Source organism: Homalodisca vitripennis, unplaced genomic scaffold (genome assembly GCF_021130785.1).
Source record: "Homalodisca vitripennis isolate AUS2020 unplaced genomic scaffold, UT_GWSS_2.1 ScUCBcl_7969;HRSCAF=15882, whole genome shotgun sequence".
Classification (NCBI taxonomy): Eukaryota; Metazoa; Arthropoda; class Insecta; order Hemiptera; family Cicadellidae; genus Homalodisca; species Homalodisca vitripennis.
In genome coordinates, this window is record NW_025784080.1 from 11594 (window position 1) to 23186 (window position 11593).

The window sequence follows — 11593 nt, forward strand, 5'->3', positions numbered from 1 at the left end:
AGTTCAATGCATTACCTCTTATCTCACAAGAAATAAGGGAACAAAATTGAGGGTGCTTCCCCATTTGAAGTCTACAACCAAGTCTTTGTTGACAAACTCTTTTTTTTACAGAAATTGCACTGCAAACAAAACTATATGCACAGCAGAACAATTGAATCTGGTTGTACCTTTCTGATAAGTCTCGGCTCAAATCCTGGCTTCCAACAGACGAAAAAGGAAATTAAGCAATTTTTTGGTCTCATAATATGGATGGGGTTAGTTCAAATGCCAAGTTTAAATTTGTATTGGAGCACAAAAAACATATACAAAAATGAAATGTTGCAAAGTAATGCCTAGAAACAGATTTGAACTGTTACTTAGAATGCTTCATTTCAGCGATAATACAAATGCAGATGAAACAAACAAACTATACAAAATACAAAATATACTTGACTCCCATGAATGAAAAATTTAAAATCTGCTCTGACTCCTCAGCAGCAACTCTGTATTGACGAGAGTTTGATTCCCTTTCGTGGCAGGGTGGGATTTAGACAATACATCCCTAACAAGGCCAGCCACTATGGCATTAAGATCTTTAAGCTATGCACTGAAAAGCGTTACACCTGGAATTTTAAGGTGTACACAGTAAAATCCGAAGGAAGGAGAGTTGGTCTTGCTCAGGCCATTGTGATGCAGTTGATTTCCCCGTTACTTGATGCTGGTCGGAACACGTGTATGTTGACAATTGGTACAGCAGCATAGCTCTAGCCCATACCTTGAAAGAGCGTTCCACTCATTGAGTTGGAACACTTCGTAAAAACAGAAGAGGAATCCCAGCATGCATTGCAAATGCAAAGCTAAACAAGGGGTGATGTTGTGGGGAAACAAAGCAATAGCAATGTCGTCGTGATAAAATGGAAAGATAAGAGAGAAGTAATGATGATAACGACACAGCATACTGATGGAATGTATTGAGATTCCTCAAAGGCGAGGAATCAAAATAAAACCAAGATGTGTGGGTTGACTACAACAAGGCCAAATTCTTTCATAGATTTGGTCTGATCAAATGGCTTCATATTCTAGACCTCTGCGACGCTGCGTAAAATGGTATAAGAAAAGTACTGTTGTTGAACTACTTCTAAACACAGCAGTGGTGAACTCACTTCTTCTGTACATACATTGTGAATGAAAAGAAAATGCAAATCACCCAGTTCAGACAGGAAATCGCAGATTCTCTTATGGAAACCAAAGAGGGAGAGGAAGATGAACCTCAAGCTGCAAGAACTCCCAAACATAAGCTTATCGAAATCCAGGGTCCTAAACGCTCAGTACGTCGGAGATGCGGCAACTGCTACAAAACTCTCTCAAAGTCTTTTGGTCGTGAACATGCCCAGAAACAGTGCAAAAGAGTAACCACAAAATGTGTCATATGCAATGTATTTATTTGTTTGAAACTGTTTTCAATGCAACCCATTAAAAGCACATTCATGTAATATTAGTGTGTAATCAAAGTTATGAATACAAACATGATGTACTTATTACATTCAATTATTTTAATTATAATCTAATTTTTCAAGGCTATAGAGGTTTTATAATTTTTAACTTTACTCATGTTATAAAAACAAGTTCTTGTACAACTGGGTTTTACTTAGTCTATTCCTATAGTGTAAACCACAATAAACAAACCCAATTTTTCAGGCTATTTATTTTGAGTTGTAAAAACAGTATCCAATAACCATATGACCTTTTTTATCTTCATTTTAATAAGCTATCAGTTAGTAATTCAAATATAATTGCTGGAATGTTGTTTGCAGATTACTGTGAAAAAAAAGTTTAAAAAATGTATAAACCTGAGAGCCACCGGTGGGTCCTCACGGCGTAAGTTTCAAGTTACACCTGTTGAGAGCCACCGGTGGTCCTGCAATGGGCCGTAGCGCACAGAGTGAAGTTCATTAAAAATTAGTCTTGTGCCTACAGATATCAGCAAAAATGATATTACCTTGGTGGCAGTCAACGTGTGTTAACAGTATAAATATTTTTCTCTGGTTTCATACCTAGTAAATGTTAGGGTCTTTACTTAAACAAATTTTAATTTTTATCATGCAAAAACAGTTTGTAATCTCAAATACATATGTCTACTTAGAAAATAATTAAACTTTATCTGCAATTTAAGATAAATATGCAAAAACGTAAATAAATGTATTGTTCAATGTACTCTAAGTATGAACACTATAATATACTATTTGTTTATACCTTTCCCAAATAACTACCAGGAAATCTTATTATATTTTTCTAATTAATTATAATTAACATTATACTATTATGATTACTATTAATAATAACTGATTACTATTTGTACTTATATCTACTCTAGGGTCCTGTTAGAGAAAACGCATTATATTTCTAATATTGTCTAGCTGCAATAAAAAAACAGGAATAGTACCAGGATTAATGTAATAGATGTGTCCCCCAGATCAAAAAGGATGGTTACTGAGCTGTTCTTTTATTTAATCCCTAACATGTAATAAGTTTAAAAAGTTGAATGCTAACAGATATATAATGTAAAAACTGGCGAATTGCTTGTTAAATCCTTGAAATTACAGCTCTGGAGTGTGGGCACCTAATGGATTGCCTAACCTTTTTACTAAACCTATTTAGGAGTCATGAAGAGTTAAGTATTTAAAAATTTTGAATAATTTCTGTAATTTAGTTTAGTGAGAGTGGTTAAAAAGTAGGGGTTCATTCACAAGGTATTCCACAACAATTTTATAACAATGAGCATTGGAGAACACGTGTTTTTAAGCATGATGAAAGTGCCTTTGTGGTAAGAAGGTTTATATAGTACAAACATAGCTCTGAGAGTTGTAGCTTATTAGTTGCACATTCAGAAAACAAAAAGTGATGTTTATATTCTGATCACACCTTTTATGAATCACACTTATTTGAATGTGTTGATAAACCAAATTCTTGTAAATAATTATAAAAAAATTAGAAAATAATACACAATTCACTCTTTTTTTATTTTATATCTCATTCTCTAAGTACCTTACAGACTGTAATTTGTTTTCAGCTTTCTTTCAAATAAGACTGTACTTAGGACCTGGTGAAGAAATAAGCTCCCAAGATGCACAACCAAACATCACTCTCCAAGACAGTGGAGGAACTTGAAGAGGGGAAGTAGGAGATTTAGGTTCTTCATAAGGATGAGTAATACCAACGAGGTCGTAGTAAGGCACCGTTTGTAGTCAATCACATTTTTTCTCTCTCTGGCCGTGACAAAAAGAGAATGTCAGTCCAATCTCGGCTCTCTGAAATCATTTTCATTTTTACTTTCTTGTAAGTTTCAGTGACACAAAATGAGCTAAACCAATAAAAGAATAGAGAAAGTAGCCCAAAAGTTTTAAATATTCAGAAGTTTGCCCCCCTGTCTAAAAAAGTACCAATATTGATGTTAAAACTGTTATTTTCATCTGTGCTCAATCACTTAACACAGAATTTGAGACCGTCCAACATATTGTAGTGAGGTTATTATGATCTTATAGCTGTATAAAGGCAATAACAAGCATAGGCTTTATGAGGCAACTATAATTGTTTCTAGTAGGTCGGAAGAAGGATAATCACTAAATCTGCAGGATCTCTGTACAAGGTTATGTAGTCTATCCATCTATCCTGCTTGTGGGATTGAGATGAATTAAATGATCAGTAATACCAAAGCTACTAGCAACCTTTCCCATTTTATTTGCTGACACAATGTAAACAATGAATACAACATGATTGCGGGTTTATGTAAATTTAATATTTCTACTTGCAATTTAGAGATGTGTAAACCTCTATATTAGACGTTTTATGAATTTGATCTCACCTGGGGTATTATGGATAAAAATAATAATTTTTGTCGTTTATAAACAATTTACACATATTTAATGCAAACATAATTTCTAAGACATTGGTGTGAAAATGTAATACCACCTGCTTAGTTAATCATAAGCACATTCAATTACATTATAACTCTTATATACTGTATTATCAGATCATAAAAATTAGTCAGTAAATTAAATGTATGACAATATAAGCTTTCAACGGTTGTAATGCACGGTTAATAATGCTGTAAACATGTAACAACAAAAATTTTGCTGTTTATTACTAAAAGTTAGTCTGAACGCTTACATCTACAAGTACATTATTTCTTGCTCGATTATGGTTATGTTAAAGGTAATACAATTTTTATTATTAGAATTGAGCAACCTTTGGATATTCTTCAAAAATATCATAATCTTAAATAGTGTTTACGAGCATTAAGCTTTAACAAAATTCAACCATCCACAATCTTAAAACATGATATGATTATATAATATTATGTTTTCTCTTTAATATGAGAGCTACAAGGAAAATAATTATATCTAAATTTCAAAAATATTTTTTCACTAGTTTCTAAAATTAAAAAAATTTACAAACTAAAAAACACATACAGACAAAAAGGATGGCAAACAAAAAGAAGATAGACTATTGGGTTGTATTTTGTTTTTAGCGAAACTCCATCACAGTCGAGTATTCACTGTTTGTTAGAAGTGGACAAGTGGTTTTAAGTGCGTTATACACAAATTCATTAGTTTTAGTAGTTAGTGAGGTTAGTGAATTTTTTTGGTAGTTTGTAAGGCGTTACAAAGTGATTTAAATATTATCCTTGCTATTAAGGTCTATTATTAACAAGTCTTTAGTAGTTTTTGTTTGATTCATCATCTACAGTCGGTATAATGGCCCGATACATTTCCAAAGTGGCCTCGAGGAAGAAAAACTACGAGAACCAGCTCGAGGAAATTATATGGAGGGTTTAAGTGAGTTCATGGCAAATGAGTCGAAACCGTATCTAATGATGAACGAATCCCATATAAATAGAATGTTTAGAAAGAACTGCCGCGGGTTGTGTGGGTGTTTCAAAGACACTGATTAAGAGGAGATTCGCCATGAAAAAAAAATTATGGATTCTTCCACTGAAGGGGAAATGTTTGTTCACTACCACCCCTAAAAAATACAAAAAGAAAAAAGAAAATAGTAGAACTAGACGACTTTGATAAATGTGTTGTTCGAAGAAGTTGGGTAAAATTTGAAGATGAATATTATGAACAAGGAACATTAGAATTGATGTACACACAACAGAGAGCTTTATTATTAATTTGGAATTACATACATCTGACGGCAGCCAGCAACAGTGAACAGAGATGCCAGCGAAGAAACAGAACACTGGGTGGTGAGGAAATGGAGAAATATCTCTCGCCATTGGCAACTCTATTATAGGTCAGAGTAAACAGCTTTGTAAACAAAGTAAAAAATCTAGGGAAAAATAATACCTGTTCACCCACGCCGATTTTCAAAAATAACGGATTCTACATTTATGTTGTAGCCTGACCTTTTCTATGAGCTCTCGCGTGATGCCATTCCACTGGCTCTGCTCTTCCATGGTGCCGAACTCATCAGGAGCTGTGTAGCATCTTACTTACTCTAGAATTAGTAACTGCACCTTTTCTTATAAGCTCTCGTATGGATGCCATGTTCCACTGGCCCTACTCGTGCCATAGTACCGAACTCGATTGTCAGGAGCTTATGTAGATTTCATACTCTCGGGAATCCAATCAGTTTCCTGATCTCCTCCAGCAAGTCCACACAGTAGCCTGAGAAACTTCTCATTACCAGCAGAGTCCACTTCTCGGTATCACAAATGGCTTTTTTGCTGTTCAATAAATACATTATTATTTAGAGGTAAATTTAAAAATATCGAATATATACTTGATTATGAATACTCAACTTGTGACAACTAAATAATTATTGTTTAAACAGAGTTTTTCAAAACATTATTTTAATTAAAGATATTATTAATATTATATTATATTTAATCTATGTTTTGTTATGATATAGGTGGTTGGTTAAATCCTACCTTCTGAAAATTAATATGAGCTAATTTAATTAGAGCTGTTTTTCCATATAAATTGCTTATTTAGAATAAAAGTAATTTCAAGTCTAAATGTCAAACTCCCTTATTTTCCTTCATAGCTAAACGTATCAACTTTATCAAACTCAAAATGTCTTATTTTCAAATCTTTTCATGCTTAAGTCCTATAAAATTAAGAAAATCAAATTAGTGGTCTTAGCTATCACAACACTAATATACTACTCAATTGCTAATGTTTTCCAAGGTTCCAATCACAACTATAATTTAGATTCAAGATATGTTTTTATCAATTAAGCAATTTACATAGCATATAAACCAAGTCAGAGCAGTAGTTTTAAATTTAACAGTTTGCTCGAAAACAAGTAGTATATTTTTAAAAGATGAAAAAAAAAAGCATGAATAATTAATTAATTAAAATTCATAAACTATAAAATTAATAAAATAAACATACTCGCTACAAACTAAGTACAATCGGAAATAGTAATAACAAATTATATAAATTACAAATTAAAATTAATTAAAAAATTAGGGTTATCAGTATCACATGGTAAATATTTGTCAACAGAATAGAAAGGCATTCAGTTTTCCAAAACTCATTTACTTCATCACTAACTTAAATCTATTCATTTCTTACACTGAAGGCTCTCTGAGGGTAGTTTGTTCTTATTAAATAATTTAATCTTCATAATGATGATGTAATCTTCAAGGCCTACTTTTTTATTTTTCTCAAACCTTACTGAAACTTGATTAAGTAAATATATTATTCCTTGTATTGAGGGTATGAAATACCTTGCCTAAATTTTAAATGTTACAGATTTGCCTTAACAACTAACTAGACAACAATATACATATCTAATGCAGGAATATCATATTTGATAGTTCTCTTGAAGTTCTTTAAAATGGTCAAACATGACTCTCTTTACTCTGGTATAATATTTAATTGCCCTTAAAGCTTTCTTTTGCCGAAATAAAATTTCTATCTGGCATGACTGCTTTTGCCCCAAAGTGTAATTCCATGTAGGGATGATGTAGGAGATGGAAATTTAAAAAAATGCATAGTAGGCTGCTGTAATTAACATTGATAAGTTGAACATAACTATTATTTTTAGTTTTTTAACAAGTAGGTAACCCTAGATAACTTTTTGCACAGATTATTAATATGTCAAGTCGTAGGCCCTGCTATCTAGAATGAGATGCAAGTAATTTAACAGGCTTAATATTCTGAAACTACTTCCCAATTCAGAGGGAAAGTGATTTTTTTAAGTTTTAGTATTATTTACTATCAATCCCTTCTGATCTGAACCATTCCAGAGCCATATCCCGTAGAATTATATTTATTCAATTATCAAATTTTTTTTTAAAAGTTTTGTCACACATGTTTACAAGTGTCTTATTCTAATCATCAGCGTATATACAGTTGGACATGGCAAGTTAAATTATAAATCATTCAACAGCAACTATAAAAAAGAGAAGGTTCCTATACTACCCTCGTGGAACTCCTTTCTTTGAAATTTTTAAAATCTTTGAATTTTCGTTATTTGTCACCATTTGTTTTTCTATCCACTTAAATATAATTTTATTAAAATTGATTTCTTTATTTTTAATTTCGTAGTTTTGCAGTTTAATATCAATTGAATATACAACATACAATTGAATGCTTTTGTTTAGTCAATCAAATGTAGCAGAGGAGATGAAACTCTGTTTTCAAAGTTGTCTAATAACTTTTTACAATACTTTTTACAGCCTTGATTGTGTTTAAAAAACGTTTTATTAAATTCAAATTGTTCTTTGCAAAATGTACCAGTTTTCATAAAAAAAATCATTTAGTTTCTTTTTTAATGCACTCTTCAAATATTTTACTAAAAATATATGAATAGAGGAAATTTGGTCTCTGTAACTTGAGAGGTTAAACTTGTTTACCCTTTTTATACAAGTAGAACAATTTTTTTGTTATTTTTAAAGCTTTGGGGAAAAATACCTTCATTCCAACATTTGTCTGTTGAAAATACTAATAAGAAGTGGTTAAATAATTAGATCAGTAATTTTTGTATTATATTTTGTTAGAAAATCCATATATATCCTCTCTCTTGATGTACTTTTAGAGTAGAAACACATTTTAATATACTGTGTATTTAGGTCAATCTCTCTGTCCAGGTAAAAGGTCTAATCTCTCTATTACAATTCATAAGTATTTGTTTAAATAACACACTACTACTTCATTATTTGACATTCCTTGAGTCAGTGTGTCAACAGAGCCTACAAAGTATACTCTATTAAAATCACTGGCTTTTATTTTAAATATCAGAATATACTTTTTTACTACTGGACTCAGAACCTAATTATATTCAAAGCTGGGGCCTTACATCTATTACTAGAAATTTTTTATATAGTTCTGTTGTGAAAATTTCTTTTCTCTTCATTCTACTCCTTTTTATATTCTTTTATACATATTCTCTTCATATATTTTCATTGGCCCAAAACCTATTAAAATGTTCATATCTGGCCAAATTAATGTCATATATACAGGGTGAATCATGAAGTTCTCCCCCCACTTCTACAGCACAATTGTACTAGTAAAAATAATGAAAAAAAGTTATATATAAACATACGGTCCGAAAACGCTTCGTTAGCGAGTTACCAGCTAGCGAAAGATTTCGGCCTGAATTTCCTGGGTAAAGAGTAAAATAAAGCCATACTGAACCTTTTGGGAAAGGTTAATTATTAAGTAAGAAAATATCGTGGATTCTTATGTATTTTTTACCTGATAAAGCTAATAAAATAGGTTATCAGAACTGTACCTGTAGTAGTTTTTGAGGAATTCAGGGTTAAATGCAAAAAATTTGGGGCACGAAACAATGTTTTTTTAAGTTTGATGTACAATAACTTTGTTAAATTGGTAATAAATACATAAAAATCAACAAAACATTAATTGTAGAGAATTGTAATTCTGAGAAAATTGATATAATCAAAGTCTAAAATAAAAACAGAAATTAAGATACCAAAAAATCGATTATTCATTCAGTATAATACATTACTAGTTTTAAGCAAAATTAATCAGGTTGATTGGCCAACCCGTACGCCCACCTTTTTATAAAATAGATTGGTTTCTGAAAATGAGAGCCATCCATTATCAATACATTTTGCCAGCACAGTTTGTGGGTATTGCTTTTGTTGCGTTTCTTAATTTTTCAGGACTTCCCTGTATCTGCACAGCCCGAATCCATAATACGGGCACATTAATTCATCACGAGAATTCACTTTTGTTTCTTGATATACAATGTCCTTTTTCATCCATCCCAGATGCAATTATATCCAATGAGGATAGATCTGGTGATCTTTGGGTGGCAAAGGGTGAAGGCCCTCCACGACCAATCCAGTGTCCAGGAAATTGATGATTTAAGTAAGCAGAAACGGCATGTGAAAAGTGGGGAGGTGCTCCGTCATGCTGGAAAAGGGTACAAATTTTGTCTTCCTGAGATGTAAAGGAACATTCTCTAACCAGCTCTAGCTGCGCCGGCAACTCTTCTTGAAGGAAATGCAAATAGAACTCAGCATATCTTTAGGCGTCCAGGTAATATGAAAGGTTCCAATCAGCGATTGTGCAAAAGGCCACACCAGACATTGACGCGTAAAATCGGTGTTGAAAGTTGCTGTTCGCGACTAATCATGTGGATTTTCTTCCTGCCCCATGAGTGTTCATTGTGCAAGTTATTGACACATCCCGAGTGAATTGTTGCCTCATCCGTAAAGCAAAATACGCTTGATAGAGTTATTTATTAGTATTCAAAAAAGTTGCAAAACTCCAAGCGAAGCGGACCATCCCCTAGCTGTAGATGTTGAACCTTTTGTTTATGAAACGGATAAAATTTGTTTTCGATTAAGTGACCTCCACACACCGTTGTCCCTTGCGAAACTCCTATCCGCCTAGAAATACGTGCGTGTACTTACAAAACCTGGACTGCGAATGAACAGCATTAATAACAATATCATCATCTGAGTTGGACAGCAGCTCCGTTCATGATTGGTTCTAGTACTTGGTAGATGATCCTGTTCCTCCTCCCGAAAAAGTAGTACGAAAAGTTCCTGAAATTGTTTTTGGTATCTGGAATCCTCCTATTAGGGGTAAAACGTAGTTCATATTCTCCTACAGCAGCTCTAGCATTACCATTTACAGTAACCCAAAATAAAAACCATATCAGCGTATTCCTCTGATGTAAATAAAGTAAGGCTATTTTTTCGCTGAATAAACAATTGAATTATAACTCACAGAAAAAACTTGGCATTTAATAACACGATTCACAGAACCCCGAATCTCCTGCTGTAGCTTGCAAAAAACACCACTAAATACACAGTTTCGCTAACGTAACAGTACAGAATACCATTGTTTGATCAGCTGTTATTCGTGCGGTTACCAAACTTATGAAATTAATAAAAACAAAAAACTGCATTTCAGATGATTAGTAAACAATAATGGCGAAAATGTTTTGCTTCATTTATTTTCGAAACAATTTGATGTAAATTTTTTTTAATAAAAAACAAAAAAAAATACAACGTAATTTAAAACATGATATCTTTTATTTACAAACAAATTTTAATTTAACAGTATAATCTTGTTTTCTCAATTTATCTCATCAATTAAGGAACAAACATTTTGTTTTTGTTTTTATTTTACACTAAATACCGTACGGGTTATTTATTTACAGCTAGTAATGTATTATACTGAATAAAATCGATTTTTTGGTACTTATTTCTGTTTTTATTCATTTTGAAAGACTTTTGGATTATATCAATTTTCTCAGAATTAAATTCTCTACAATTAATGTTTGTTGATTTTATGTATTTATTACCAATTTTAACAAAGTTATTGTACATCAAACTTAAAAAAACATTGTTTTTTCCGTGCCCCAATGTTTTTTGCATTTAACCCTGAATCCCTCAAAAAACTAACTACAGGTACAGTTCTGAAACCTATTTTATTAGCTTTATCAGTAAAAAATACATAAGAAATCCACGATATTTCTTTACTTAATTAACCTTTCCCAAAAGTTCAGTATGGCTTTATTTTGTTTAACTCTTTAACCCAGGAATGCAGGCGAAATCTTTCGCTAGCTGTAACTCGCTAACGAAAGCTGTTTTCGGACCGATATGTTTAGTATAACATTTTTTTTTCCATGTATTTTTACTAGTACAATGTTGCTGTAGGAAGTGGGGGGAGAACTTCAGTGGAATTCACCCTGTATATATATAGGGTGATTCAAAACTAAACGGCAATCTCTCGAGACAGCTTATTCTATAGCTAAAAACAAGTAAAAAGTTCCATATAACCATATGCCCGGAAACGCTTCGTTAGCGAGTTACGCCTAGCGAAAGATTTCGCCACCGGATTTCAGAAACCCTTGGTGAAGTCCGGCCGTATAAAATATGGTAAAGATAGTTTACAAAGATACAAATACGATTGTTTTTTATGTTTTTTATAGTCTGACAAATTTATTAAAAATTCGTCCCAGAGCTTGTAAATTGGCATTAATACTGTTCAGAGGAGATATCTTACGTAACAACACAAGATATTGGTGCGAAAGAAATAACACAATTTTTGTGTTTTAAACGTAAGATTACTATCCATAAATGTTAAATAAAGGGTCATTTTTTTCTTAAACAGATTTGTAG